The sequence below is a fragment of the Mustela lutreola genome, chromosome 1 (assembly GCF_030435805.1).
Source record: "Mustela lutreola isolate mMusLut2 chromosome 1, mMusLut2.pri, whole genome shotgun sequence".
NCBI classification, from domain to species: Eukaryota; Metazoa; Chordata; class Mammalia; order Carnivora; family Mustelidae; genus Mustela; species Mustela lutreola.
Window position 1 is genome coordinate 114411722 of NC_081290.1, and position 16158 is coordinate 114427879.

At 37.8% G+C, this 16158-nt stretch overlaps 1 protein-coding gene across 2 annotated transcripts in view; it reads right to left on the reverse strand.

The window, feature by feature from the left end:
- GRID2 (glutamate ionotropic receptor delta type subunit 2) overlaps window positions 1-16158 on the reverse strand; it is a 1533206-nt gene that overhangs the window by 580021 nt on the left and 937027 nt on the right. The window lies entirely within an intron of this gene.

Genomic DNA, 16158 nt, shown 5'->3' on the forward strand with positions numbered 1-16158 from the left:
CTCTTTCTTGTTTACCACTCTTCTCTCAGCTTAGTTTATCAGTGTTCGCCTTATTTAGGATTTTACAAATTAAAACCATATTCTGAATCACTTCTATACTAAAGCATTTTAAGAGTTTCAGCTTGATAATCACACTTATTTGGAAAAGTTATCTCTGTAATTTGCTTCAATTATCACCTCTATGATATTGATACCCAACTATATCTCACTTTGCCATATCCTCTAATTCAACTTCTAGTCTTTTTTGGCAGGTTTCATGTTGTTTGCTAAGTCTTCTACTTCCTCTGTGCTTCTAGCCCATCATGTGACTCTACATTCATAACAGATATTCAATAAAACCACTGCTTAATCATTAATTTTAATATTTATTTCATTTTTGCAATAGCAATGATCAACAAAAACTAACCTCTGCCATTATTTCTTAAGAAGCCAGCTTCTCATTTATTATATGGTTTTATTAATAAAAATATGCTGAATTTGGGATTTCAGGAGGAGTCAAGATGGCAGAGAAGTAACAGGCTGAGACTACTTCAGCTAGCAGGAGATCAGCTAGATAGCTTATCTAAAGATTGCAAACACCTACAAATCCAACGGCAGATCAAAGAGAAGAAAAACAGCAATTCTAGAAACAGAAAAACAAGCACTTTCTGAAAGGCAGGACTGGCGGAGAAGTGAATCCAAAGCGACGGGAAGATAGACCCCGGGAGGAGGGGCCAGCTCCCAGCAAGCGGGGGAGCAAGAGAACAAAATCAGGACTTTTAAAAGTCTGTTCAAATGAGGGACATAGCTCCAGAGGCTAAACCAGGGTGAAGCCCATGTGGGGTCAGCGTGGCCTCAGGTCCCGCAGGGTCACAGAAGGATCGGGGGTGTCTGAGTGTCGTAGACCTTGCGGGTATTGGAACGGGAAAGCCGGCTAAAGAGACAGAGCCGACAGTAAGCTCACAGCTTGGGGTTACCTTGAACCAAACGCAGGCTCAGTGAGCTCGGAGCGCGGCCGGAGGTCAAGTAGATGGGAGTTACTGGGCGATGTTCTCTGAGGGCGCACTGAGGAGTGGGGCCCCGGGCTCTCAGCTCCTCTGGGCCGGAGACCAGGAGGCCGCCATTTGTATTCCCATCCTCTGGAACTCTACGGAAAGTGCTCAGGGAACAAAAGCTCCTGAAAGCAAACCTGAGCGGATTACTCAGCCCGGCCCCTGGTAAGGGCGGTGCAATTCCGCCTGGGGCAAAGACACTCGAGAATCACTACAACAGGCCCCTCCCCCAGAAGATCAACAAGAAATCCAGCCAAGACCAAGTTCACCTACCAAGGAGTGCAGTTTCAATACCAAGGAGAGCAGCAGAATTCCAGAGGAGGAGAAATCAAAGCACAGAACTCATGGCTTTCTCCCTATGATTCTTTGGTCTTGCAATTAATTTAATTTTTTTTCTTTTTCATTTTTTTCTCTTCTTCTGCTAAAATTTTTTTAACTTCTACCCTTTTCTTTTTTAACGTTTTTAAACTAGTTTATCTAATATATATGTATATATATAAATATATATATATATTTCTTTTTTATACTTTTCTTTATTCGTTTTCTTTTTTTAATTCTTTTCTTTCTTTTTTTTTTTTTCATTTTTTTTTCTTTCTTTCCTTCTGAACCTCTTTTTATCCCCTTTCTCCCCCCTCACGATTTGGGATCTCTTCTGATTTGGTTAAAGCATATTTTCCTGGGGTTGTTGCCACCCTTTTAGTGTTTTACTTGCTCCTTCATATACTCTTATCTGGACAAAATGACACGGCAGGAAAATTCACCACAAAAAAAAGAACAAGAGGCAGTACCAAAGGCTAGGGACCTAATCAATACAGACATTGGTAATATGTCAAATCTAGAGTTCAGAATAACAATTCTCAAGGATCTAGCCGGGCTTGAAAAAGACATGGACGATATTAGAGAAACCATCTCGGGAGATATAAAAGCCCTTTCAGGAGAAATAAAAGAACTAAAATCTAACCAAGTTGAAATCAAAAAAGCTATTAATGAGGTGCAATCAAAAATGGAGGCTCTCACTGCTAGGATAATGAGGCAGAAGAAAGAATAAGCAATATAGAAGACCAAATGACAGAGAATAAAGAAGCTGAGCAAAAGAGGGACAAACAGTTACTGGACCACGAGGGGAGAATTCGAGAGATAAGTGACACCATAAGACGAAACAACATTATAATAATTGGGATTCCAGAAGAAGAAAGAGAGAGGGGAGCAGAAGGTATACTGGAGAGAATTATTGGGGAGAATTTCCCCAATATGGCAAAGGGAACAAGCATCAAAATTCAGGAGGTGCAGAGAACCCCCTCAAAATCAATAAGAATAGGCCACACCCCGTCACCTAATAGTAAAATTTACAAGTCTTAGTGACAAAGAGAAAATCCTGAAAGCAGCCCAGGAAAAGAGGTCTGTAACATACAATGATAAAAATATTAGATTGGCAGCAGACTTATCCACAGAGACCTGGCAGGCCAGAAAGAGCTGGCATGATATATTCAGAACACTAAATGAGAAAAACATGCAGCCAAGAATACTATATCCAGCTAGGCTATCAATGAAAATAGAAGGAGAGATTAAAAGCTTCCAGGACAAACAAAAACTGAAAGAATTAGCAAACACCAAATCAGCTCTATAGGAAATATTGAAAGGGTTCCTCTAAGCAAAGAGAGAGCCTACAAGTGGTAGATCAGAAAGGAACAGAGACAATATACACTAACAGTCACCTTACAGGCAATACAAAGGCACTAAATTCATATCTCTCAATAGTTACCCTGAATGTTAATGGGCTAAATGCCCCTGTCAAAAGACACAGGGTATCAGAATGGATAAAAAAACAAAACCCATCCATATGTTGCCTACAAGAAACTCATTTTAAGTCCAAAGACACCTCCATATTTAAAGTGAGGGGGTGGAAAAGAATTTACCATGCTAATGGACATCAGAAGAAAGCAGGAGTGGCAATCCTTATATCAGATCAATTAGATTTTAAGCCAAAGACTATAATAAGAGATGAGGAAGGACTCTATATCATACTCAAAAGGTCTGTCCAACAAGAAGATCTAAAAATTTTAAATGTCTATGCCCCCACCGTGGGAGCAGCCAACTATATAAACCAATTAATAACAAAATCAAAGAAACACATCAACAATAATACAATCATAGTAGGGGACTTTACACTCCCCTCACTGAAATGGACAGATCATCCAAGCAAAAGATCAACAAGGAAATAAAGGCCTTAAATGACACACTGGATCAGATGGACATCACAGATATATTCAGAACATTTCATCCCAAAGCAACAGAATACACATTCTTCTCTAGTGCACATGGAACATTCTCCAGAATAGATCACATCCTCGGTTCTAAATCAGGACTCAACCAGTATCAAAAGATTGGGATCATTCTCTGCATATTTTTAGACCACAATGCTCTGAATCTAGAACTCAACCACAAGAGGAAGTTTGGAAAGAACCCAAATACATGGAGACTAAACAGCATCCTTCTAAAGAATGAATGGGTCAACCAGGAAATTAAAGAAGAATTGAAAAAAATCATGGAAACAAATGATAATGAAAATACAACGGTTCAAAATCTGTGGGACACAACAAAGGCAGTCCTGAGAGGAAAATATATAGCAGTACAAGCCTTTCTCAAGAAACAAGAAAGGTCTCAGGTACACAACCTAACCGTACACCTAAAGGAGCTAGAGAAAGAACAAGAAAGAAACCCTAAACCCAGCAGGAGAAGAGAAATCATAAAGATCAGAGCAGAAATCAATGAAATAGAAGCCAAAAAAACAATAAAACAATTCAAAGAAACTAGGAGCTGATTCTTTGAAAGAATTAATAAAATTGATAAAGCCCTGGCCAGACTTATCAAAAAGAAAAGAGAAAGGACCCAAATAAATAAAATCATGAATGAAAGAGGAGAGATCACAACTAACACCAAAGAGATACAAACTATTATAAGAACATACTATGAGCAACTCTACGCCAACAAATTCGACAATCTGGAAGAAATGGATGCATTCCTAGAAACATATAAACTACCACAACTGAACCAGGAAGAAATAGAAAGCCTGAACAGACCCATAACCAGTAAGGACATTGAAATAGTCATTAAAAATCTCCAAATGAACAAAAGCCCAGGGCCAGACGGTTTCCCGGGGGAAACCAAACATTTAAAGAAGAACTAATTCCTATTCTCCTGAAACTGTTCCAAAAAATAGAAATGGAAGGAAAACTTCCAAACTCATTTTATGAGGCCAACATCACCTTGATCCCAAAACCAGACAAGGATCCCATCAAAAAAGAGAGCTATAGACCAATATCCTTGATGAACACAGATGCAAAAATTCTCATCAAAATACTAGCCAATAGGATTCAACAGTACATTAAAAGGATTATTCACCACGACCAAGTGGGATTTATTCCAGGGCTTCAAGGTTGGTTCAACATCCGCAAATCAATCAATGTGATACAACACATCAATAAAAGAAAGAACAAGAACCATACGATACTCTCACTAGATGCTAAAAAAGCATTTGACAAAGTACAGCATCCCTTCCTGATCAAAACTTTTCAAAGTGTCGGGATAGAGGGAACATACCTCAATATTATCAAAGCCATTTATGAAAAACCCACCACAAATATCATTCTCAATGGAGGAAAAACTGAAAACTTTTCTGCTAAGGTCAGGAACATGGCAGCATTATCACCACTGCTTTTCAACATAGCAGTCCTAGCCTCAGCAATCAGACAACAAAAGGAAATTAAAGGCATCCAAATCGCAAAGAAGAAGTCAAAATCTCACTCTTCGCAGATGATATGATACTATATGTGGAAAACCCAAAAAACTCCACTCCAAAACTGCTAGAACTTGTACAGGAATTCAGTAAAGTGTCAGGATATAAAATCAATGCACAGAAATGAGTTGCATTTCTCTACACCAACAACAAGACAGAAGAAAGAGAAATTAAGGAGTCAATCCCATTTACAATTGCACCCAAAACCATAAGATACCTAGGAATAAACCTAACCAAAGAGGCAAAGAATCTATACTCAGAAAACTATGAAGTACTCATGAAAGAAATTGAGGAAGACACAAAGAAATGGAAAAATGTTCCATACCCCTGGATTGGAAGAATAAATATTGTGAAAATGTCTATGCTACCTAAAGCAATCTACACATTTAATGCAATTCCTATCACATTACCATCCATCTTTTGCAAAGAAATGGAACAAATAATCCTAAAATTTATATGGAACCAGAAAAGAACTTGAATAGCCGAAGGAATATTGAAAAAGAAAGCCAACATTGGTGGCATCACAATTCCGGACTTCAAGCTCTATTACAAAGCTGTCATCATCAAGACTGCATGATACTGACACCAAAACAGACACATAGATCAATGGAACAGAATAGAGAGCCCAGAAATAGACTCTCAACTCTATGGTCAACTAATCTTCGACAAAGCAGGAAAGAATGTCCAATGGAAAAAAGACAGCCTCTTTAATAAATGGTGTTGGGAAAATTGGACAGCCACATGCAGAAAAATGAAATTGGACCATTTCCTTACACCACACACGAAAATAGACTCAAAATGGATGAAGGACCTCAATGTGAGAAAGGAATCCATCAAAATCCTTGAGGAGAACACAGGCAGCAACCTCTTTGACCTCAGCCACAGCAACATCTTCCTAGGAACATTGCCAAAGGTAAGGGAAGCAAATGCAAAAATGAACTATTGGGATTTCATCAAGATCAAAAGCTTTTGCACAGCAAAGAAAACAGTTAACAAAACCAAAAGACAACTGACAGAATGGGAGAAGGTATTTGCAAACGACATATCAGATAAAGGACTAGTGTCCAAAATCTATAAAGAACTCAGCAAATTCAACACCCAAAGAAAAAATAATCCAATCAAGAAATGGGCAGAGGACATGAACAGACATTTCTGCAAAGAAGACATCCAGAGGGCCAACAGACACATGAAAAAGTGCTCCATATCACTCAGCATCAGGGAAATACAAATAAAAACCACAATCAGATATCACCTCACACTAGTCAGAATGGCTAAAATTAACAAGTCAGGAAATGACAGATGCTGGCTAGGATGCGGAGAAAGGGGAGCCCTCCTACACTGTTGATGGGAATACAAGCTGGTGCAACCACTCTGGAAAACAACATGGAGGTTCCTCAAAATGTTGAAAATAGCACTGCCCTATGACCCAGCAATTGCACCACTGGGTATTTACCCTAAAGATACAAACGTAGTGATCCGAAGGGGCACGTGCACCTGAATGTTTATAGCAGCAATATCTACAATAGCCAAACTATGGACAGAACCTAGATGTCCATCAACAGATGAATGGATAAAGAAGATGTGGTATATATACACAATGAAATACTATGCAGCCATCAAAAGAAATGAAATCTTGCCATTTGCGACGACGTGGATGGAACTAAAGTGTATCATGCTTAGCGAAATAAGTCAAGTGGAGAAAGGCAACTATCATATGATCTCCCTGATATGAAGAAGTGGTGATGCAACATGGGGGCTTAAGGGGGTAAGAGAAGAATAGATGAAGCAATATGGGATTGGGAGTGAGACAAACCATAAGTGACTCTTGATCTCGCAAAACAAACTGAGGGTTGCTGGGGGGAGGGGCGTTCGAAGGGGGGGTGAGGTTGTGGACACTGGGGAGGGTATGTGCTTTGGTGAGTGCTGTGAAGTGTGTAAACCTGGTGATTCACAGACCTGTACCCCTGGGGATAAAAATATATTATATGTTTATAAAAAATTAAAAATTAAAAAAAATATGCTGAATTTGATATGTCCATGTTCTCCTCATACGTGAGCTAGCAGTCAATAGCATGGATTTTGGAGTCAGACTACCTGTATTTGTTAATGGTATCAGAATCTACTTGCTGGTAAACCTAAGTCACTGAATTTCTCTATACCCCAATTCTACATCTATTAAACAGCAAAATAATAGTGCCTACCCCAGAACACTATTATGTGTCTTAGAATACCATATCCATAAAGTATATAGAAGAGAGCATGAAGAGTAGTGAGAGCTTAATTACTATCATCATCATCACCATTATCTACATGATTATTTCATTCCTTAATTTCAAAGACTTTCTAGTTTTGCCACAAATTATAGACATGCTCTTGGTCTTTTTCAACTAGTTTATTAGGGTTGCAAAATTGCAGCATATGGTTGAATATTTACATGGCTTTGGGAAATGTGTTTGCAAATTTTGATTCAGTTACATTTCATTGATTACTATTTGGGGAAGAAAGTGTTAAAGCAGCTGGCGTAAGATTCATTAACTTGTTTTACTGTTATGTGTGTTGTGAGAAGTGTGGGTGTGGGTCAGGAGGAGAAAAAAAGAAAGAAGGTCAGTCAGTCTAATGTCCTTATCAACTAGAACTCCAGGTAGAAACTAGTAATATTTAATAGGAAGAAGAGTCCTTATCAATAAAAGCCCTTAGCAGGATGTACTCTGCTAAAGACTTATTGTAGTAAATAAGCAGAATCTATAGATTAATGGCTTATGGCACATCAGAAAATGTCTTGATGCTTTACACTTTCTAGAGTAAAATTGGAGACATTTAATAATGTAAATGCTCTCTGTTGTATGAGGTAAACTGATAGAACCTTCCTTGGAGACAAAATGCATGTATCCAATGTGCAAAGAAAGGATTCAGAGAGTCATGCAAAATGCCCTACAATCTCTCTCCTCTGTGCCTCTTGATTTCCTGTATCTTTGATATGGATAAATGAATCTATTATTATATGTCAATTTGATCCTATATGTTCATTCAGTATTAACATCTCAAGAAATCCAGTTATCACTCTAGAATGTAAAGTCTGGGGTTAAGTACAGTGGATCTTATTATCATTAGTATCTCCAAATAGCAAATACTGTAGGAATTTGACTCACAAATATAGTTTATATATATTTTTTAAGACTTTATTTATTTGACAGAGAAAGACACAGAGAGAGAGGGAACACAAGCAGGGGAAATGGGAGAGGGAGAAGCAGGCTTTCCGCCAAGCAGGGAGCCCAAAGTGGGCTTGATCCCAGGACCCTGGGATCATGACGGGAGCCCAAGGCAGATGCCTAATGACTCAGCCCCCCAGGCACTCCCAAATACAGCTTATATTTCTAAACCCAAGTTCAAACTATCAGTATACCAAAATCTTCTATTGGAGATTTTCTTATACTCATTCATACCTCCACCCATCTACCCTAATAATATCTCTTAATTATATCAGAGTTTAAATTTCTGTCTTAGTACTTAGGAAAAAACAAGATATTATATATCAATATGATCGCTACATTGCAAAAATGCTATACTCCTGAAATTTTTAAACATTTGAACACTAGATTGTTTGGCACTAAATTATTATTATTCCCAGTCAATACTCATATGGCTGCTCCAGGCCAAAGTTTTGATCCATAGCTTGTGTTGGTAACTCAGTCTACTTACACTGTATACAAGGTATCAAAAAAAACAAACAAACAGACCAAAACAAAACAAAACAAAACAAAAAAACATAAATCAGGGAACCTGGGCTTGGTTAACTGTGGCCTCTACTTAACTTGTTCACCTTTTTGACTCTGTAATTTGTCTTCTTTGTGTGATATTCTTAATGAGCCGTTAGCATTGGTAATCAGTAAAGCCTTTCCTCATGAAGATACAAGGGATGCTTGAGAGGTTGGTATTTCACGCAAATAAGCTCTATCTCCAGCCTCTTGTTATTTGCCCCCAACTTAACCTCTCTGATTTTTGATTGCCTAGGACTATTCCCATGTTTTTGAGCTTTTTATTTTGTTTTCTTTTTTTCATCTATCCTCAGATCAACTTCGAAAACCGAGCCTTGATGAAAATATGTGCTGGCCAGGTGGTAATGAGCAGTCATTATCTTTGTACATGCACAGTTGCATTTTTTTATCTCTTGGTGATGTAGCAGATTCTAAACAAAACAAGCTAATGGGACATTGATAGTGTGAATGACACATACAAGGAATTTCTAAACGTCCTTTAAATTGACAGTAAAAATTGCTGCCGGAGTAAACCTTTTTTAAAATACCAAGTAAAATTGGTCTTGATTTCATTCCACCTAATCTATGTAGAAATGCCAGTGGATATCAAATATAGAATGGAGAAAGAGAGAAAAATAAAATTAGGAGAATCGAAGGTTGGGAATAATTTACCACTAGATAATAAGTTTCTCAAAAGGCAAAAGTTTGCTGTTCCCCTACAGAGAGGATAAGTTGGGAAAAACAAAATGAAGAAGAGAAAATATTTACTAAGATCTATTCCTCTCTTTTCTGAGGCTGCAGGACTTTTCCCTATGCTTGAACTGCACAGTAACTTAGAGATACTTTTGGAGGATCATATGGAACATCAAATATTTATGACACTCGTCTAATTTCCTTATACATACTTCTAGGTTCCTTGCAGCTTGCAGACATGCTTGGTAATCAAGAACAACCTGTTAAATAAACATGAGCCCAGAAAGGCAGAAAACACACTGAAAGATGCCAGACTCAGTGGTGTACCCTGGTGGCCTCATGTTTCATAAGTTAATTTCAGAGAGAAAAATCCCTGACAGAGGAAATATTACATTTTTAGCCAGAAAAAAAAATAATGGCAGCTATATACTACATTATAAGATGAAGAAAACCACAAAAAATAAAAACAAAAGAAACTTCATTTGTGTGAAATGTTTAGGAAAAACTAAAATTGCCATGACATTTATATGTGTATATATATGCATACACATGTGCATATGTATATTTGCCAGTACACATATACATTAAAATATTCATTCATAATAGATGCTTTCAGCAAACCAAGAAGTAAATAGGATATTGCTAGTATTTTGATCATGTTATCTATATCTTAGATATAGAGGTACAGATGACAAGTTATTTGAGGAACCTGAACTGAAATCTTTATCCTGTGCTTCATACTTCTTCCTCTAGACTATATAAACTGTGTGCCCAATATAATATCTGTATATCACAGTGGATTGCTCAAAAATGTATGTTGAACTGAAATAAGTTAAAATTTATACCATTTTACCCACTTGGTGATTCAAATGCCCTGAAGCTGGAGTATACGTTGACATGTCCACAAGAGTCACTATTCTAAGGGCATAGATGGCATTTTACAAGCTCTAGTAACAAAAAAGTTTATTTGCAAATATTATTGCAAAACACTATATTATATTCAAAGTCAGTACTGTTACTGGTAAGTCAGATGATATTTTCCTAAATTATCTCTCTGTCCTTTAGGTTTATAAATTATAAATTGTACGTGGTACTTAACCCCAAAAACAAAGTAATATATTTCCATTCCTCTAAGTATACAAATTAAATAGCAACAATAGCCCCAATTTATTAGAGTTATTTTTCTCTAAGCCAGAAGCCTAGAATCTTCTCTTCTCCCCTGCACATTTATGTTAAATGTCAAATCTTGTTTTAATCACCGAAATATCTCTCAAAAACATCTACTTCTATCCATCCCTAAGACCAACACCGTTGCCTTGGTTTCCTTTGAGTTGGAACACCAGCTTCTTAACTGTCATTCTCTCATCCAGTCTGTCTTGGTCCAATAGCAGGTGCAGAATGAATTCTCCACTTGGCAGCACTGAATAACCCAATTTTGTCACCCCTACCCTCCCTGGCCCTGCATTTAAAATACCTCAGTAGCTCAACCTTATCCCTTGGATAAAGTTTAGGAACTTAAACATGGTTTACAAAAGTTTTCCTGGTCTTTCTCTGTCTGTTTTATTTTAGCTAATAAGGAACCAAGTCACCAAGTCCCTATTTTACCTCTCTTCTAGCCACCCCCATCTTATTTCAGATGCCTACATGTGCCAAGCACTTTTTCCTCCAAGCCGGAGAATATTCTGTTGCTCTTGCATGAGGCATCCTTCCTTCCCCATTCCTGAAGTACTCTCCCTTTCTTTTCCTGGCTAATAATCACTCACCTTAAACATTTTCACCTATCTGTCATTCTTATACCTAAGGAGGTCCCCCCGACATATATTTCCAGAACAGTTGGTTTCCCCTTTTGTAGAACTAACCACACTTGGAATTATTTTTGATATTTCTATTTTCCTTCCTTATTCTGTGCTCACACAGTACAGCATATGGTAGTACTCAGTAAATATTTGTTGAATGAATACATTACCATATAAGAATTAAAGTAATTTCAGTATTTTTGCCATTTCAAAGAACACTTCTTTAGATAGGAACATGGAGTTCGATCTCTTTTAGATAGGATAGGTATTGATACAAAAAAATGTATTGTTACTAAATGATTTGAGATACTAACATAAATATTGATATATTCAATTTTACTAGATTTAGTATTGAAAATAATCACCATAAAATATTTAGCAGAAATTGATCAATTAAGTCAATGCTGAAGTATTTGATTTAAGGATCTATCAAATCTTGATTGGCTTACTCACGTAGAGTACATACAAAATGTCAGTGTTTATATGTAATCACATATTTGAGTGTAGTATTTTTCTTAGTTTTTTTTTAATTAAATTAAAAGATATAAGCATATTTATTTTTTTTTTCTAAAACTCAGCTCTCATTTTGTTATCTCCATGCTCAAAAATTCTTTAGGGTCTTTTATTTACCTACAAAATAAATTCCTCAATCTCTTTCCAGTCTAGACTATTCCCTCCATGTATTTTATACACTCTGGTAAATTAATCAATTGTCATTATCCACATGATTTATTCCAACAGATATGGCAGCTAGAGTGCTCTCACCACTGAAATATCCTCCTCTCCATAGCTGTACCTATCTTAAACCTGTTTCAAGTTTCCATTAGTATGCTATCAGTTTCATACAAATGTTTCTAATGTGCTTTCTCTGTTTGGGGTCAAGTTCTCCAGGAAATAGCTCTAAAATGGGGATTTGTTTGTGTGCAGGAGGGTTACCTCAAGTGCTCCTAAGAAAAACACTTTCAAGGGAGTGCAAGAAAAGGGTGTGGGAAGGGAGAAGTTAAACAGTGATGGAAATACAGCAATGGCTTGGGTGTTGCCTGGGGCTAGTCCCTGGGGAGGAGTAAAATAACTCTGAAGTTACAGCCTTTTGAGTCAAGGGACTCAGACCACTCTGCAGTGAGGGGTCTCTGGGTGTATGCAATTCCAGGAAGAGAGTGGAATGTCTCTCTGCCACACAGGGCATTTCCTGGACAGAGGCTCAGCTCTGTGCCTTCCTGGAAAAGAGTATCTCATCTGAGAAATGGGAATCTGAGTGTGTACCACTGCATGGTACATTCTTTCTAAGATTCCACAGTACCCTATTTTCACCACTTTGGGGGCCTCTTGTTGTCTCTCAACGTAGAGGATAGCTTGCAGTATAATAATGCCAATATTCACTATTAGGCTCTAAATTCTTTTTTGGGTAATCACCCAAAAGTGTTTGAATAATACATTCCACACTACAGACAAGTGATAAATATCTGTTAAAAGAATGATAAATACATGAATGAGCACAGCGTACTCTTGGAAGCTGTCTCAACATTGATAGTAAGAAAAAATAGGAAATGATTGCCATTTAATTTTAGAACAAGTCTGTAAATAAAAATACTCTGCCCACATTGCTTGAATGTAATATTATTCCACAACCTAAGAATGGCGCTAGATCTGTATGGATTAAACTGATTTCTAAATGTCCCAGGGAAGTGGGTTTCAAACTGCGGTTCTAACAACCAGTTGTAGTGGGAGTCCATCTATAGAGACCCTCCCTCACTTTCTTCCAGAGCAGCTCAGCTTTTGTTTTACTTATTTAGTTTAAAAGGCTTGAAAGCTTTCTTTAAGGCAGGTAACCTCAACAAATTTAAACTATACAACATGAAAACTCCTTACCAAAATGTATACTACAATTAAATGTAGGTTTTCATAAAACAGTAAAGATTGCATATGTGTGCTGATAAATTTCTGCCACAAGAGCTTTTAAAAATGCAGTCCATGCCTTTAGAATCATGCCCTTGCAGACTCATCAATGCACACTCCAAATTCAAGGCATCTGAAAAAGGCACCTTGAAACTAAGATATTGTTTATGTAATATTTACACATAGCACTTATACCCTTGGTTTCTTGGTATGTGGCATTCCCTTTAGCCAAAGGGTTTTGGCAGGGGTGAATAAAATTATCACAATGAACAAGGAAAAGGGTAAATAGTATGGTATACAGAACACAGAGTTAGAAGCCAAACAACTTGCTAATAAAACAAATTTGCATCGTAACTAACCCTTAATAAGTTGTTTAATTTTCCTAGAGGCTCAGCTTTCTCCATCTTAAAACTGGGGAAGGATTATTTTATTTTACCTTGCTACTATAAAACTGCATGAGTTAAATTAAAAAAAGCACAAAAATAATTAAAAAAATAGAAAGATATATTCTTTACCTTGTTTAGAAATCTCTTTTCAAATAATACCTTTGATATACTTATAGCAAAACACTTGTGGCATATTTATTAAACCAAGATATTATTTATCATCAAAATTATACAAATTTAGAAGTAGAAGCTAAAGCAGTTAGTCAAGAACAGCTTTTATTTTATTATTTTTAAACTTCTCCCTGTCATTTATTTAGGGAAAAAGTTTTCTACAGTAGGATAAAGTGGCAGACATTAGCCTAGAATCCAATCATTTCCAACCATTAATTCCTAATCTTATAGTAGCCATGAGAACCAGCCTCTAGGAGGAATTATGTTTGAGTCCTATAACAGGGAGAAAGGCTCTGATTAAGTCTTATCTCACATCACAAAAACTCCAAGTCGATGGAGTCTAGCACAAAAAACATGACCCAGACTGCCACCTTCAAAAAACACTGGCATTCTGCTATCTGTATATACCCACAGATTAAAAGCTCTGATGTAAAAAAAAAAAAAAAGGTACTGCAAGAAAATAATTTCTATCATATATGCCATATATGTTGCCAATTGGCACTATGTTTTTACTCAAAATATGGGGGGATAAATGAATACACACACTTTATGAAAACATGCCCCTCCTAAGAAAATTGAACCCAAGTTAAAACATTTTTATGGAGTCAGATAAGTATTTAAAAAATCTATTTCTGCTGATGGCAGCATGGCAGCCAATTGGCCTGTATGCCAAACATATATGGAACAAGTGCAATGCCCAAGTACAGACAAGAACACACAGCACTACTCACAAAAGATTCAGAGCAAGCAAGCACTTTTCCCCATCACTGTAAGATGCCATCATCAGCTAAAGCATGCAGCCCTTCTTCAAACATATCTTTGGTCATTGCTATGTCAGATTGTCCCTGAATACCTTCAAAAAATTGTATTTTAGAGTTGGTGTTTGCCCTTACATAAACTAAGTTAGTTAACCCTTCTCTCCATTTCGGGGAGGTGGAATTCATTTTTGTAGTAAGAAGATATTTCCATAGTTCAATCCAGTGGTTCTGCTAAGTGACTTAAGGATACCAGCTGTCCAGAGTATGCAGAAACCATTCCTCAGCTACTACTGAGCTTCTGATCTTACTCAAGTCTACATAAACCTGGATGAGAGCCTGGCAGGCTTGCTGGCTCAGCCAAGACATGACTGTGCCCGTAAGCACGTATGCTCATAAGCAATGGAGTTCTTCAATACTGTCACATTTGTGAACCCCTTCTCCACTTGCTCCTTGCTCTGGTAGTACAGAGCCACAAGGTGGTGAACCGGGTGCCTGTCAAAGGCTTCATCGTGAGAGTTCAGCATGAGGAAGATCAAATCGAGTCTTGATAATAACATGTGAGGTAACTGGATTATTACCAATAGCTGTTTTCTATTGAGACTCAATAGAATTTGCTGCTGCCAGGATACAGGTGCATGCATTGAACTGACAAATAAGGGGCACCTGGGTGGCTCAGTGGGTTAAGCCGCTGCCTTCGGCTCGGGTCATGATCTCAGGGTCCTGGGATCGGATCCCACATCGGGCTCTCTGCTCAGCGGGGAGCCCGCTTCCCTCTCTCTTTGCCTGCCTCTCTGTCTACTTGTGATCTCTCTCTCTCTGTCAAATAAATAAATAAATAAATAAAATCTTAAAAAGAATATTTGAACCGACAAATAATCCCAGCCTTCGAGATGGAGAGAGCCAACTGTCCCATGACAGTGCACAATGCTGGTCTCATATTTTCATTCATCTTCTCAAACTTATAATACAGCAGATACTACTGTCACTTAGGTCAAAGGCATCAGTCTTCAGGACCACCTGCCTTATCTCAGGGTCTTTTGCTACATACACTGTGAAGTCAGTCCCAGGACTGCCTTATCTCAGGGTCTTTTGCTACTTACACTGTGAAGTCAGTCCCAGGAGATTGGGCCATACACATAATGCAGAGGCTGGGACGTACTGGTCCCAGGGTCACCACACATCAGGATTTGTTTCCAGCACAAAGTCTGTCCTTTGCCATGTGACTAAAATCTTTCTTTTTTCTAAGGAAGAGCTGAAGCAAGAGTCCCTTTTTTAAATCTTGATGTTCTTACATGCTTTGAGTGGAGACTGAAGCAATCGTTTCATAAATGCCTCGTTTTCCGTAGAGCTCCTTCAGCAATACCACACGCTTCTCTGAAAACAAGTTTCCATTCCGTATCTTCATCTGCTTCCTCATGCAGATGTTCTGCATCCATTTTCTGATAATAATTGCCGTCAATGTGGGTTTTGTAGACAGACTTCACATTACTCACTCTTGAATTGACTCAGTAAGAACAACTCAATCGATGTCTGTACTGTTTACTCTGTCCCCAGGTTGAACCTTGTCAACAAGATCATTGTGAGTAAAAAGGATGACAGCATGAAGCATCTTCCTTGCAGGCTTATTTTCTAGAAGACTGCTGATGTTTGATCCATCTGCTTGTCTGAGAACACAGAGTGATTGTGGGTCAGCATTCCCCTATGTAGAGCTCAGAGATTCAGCCATGGTCCATCTCCACCAAGGCACTGTGGATGCATACCTGGCATTGCAAAAGGACTTCTGCATCTCAGGAAGCAGGTGAGACATCCTAATCAACATGCCACTTATGGTGATAGACTGGTCAATGTCTTCTGAATTCAGGTTTCTCATGTAATT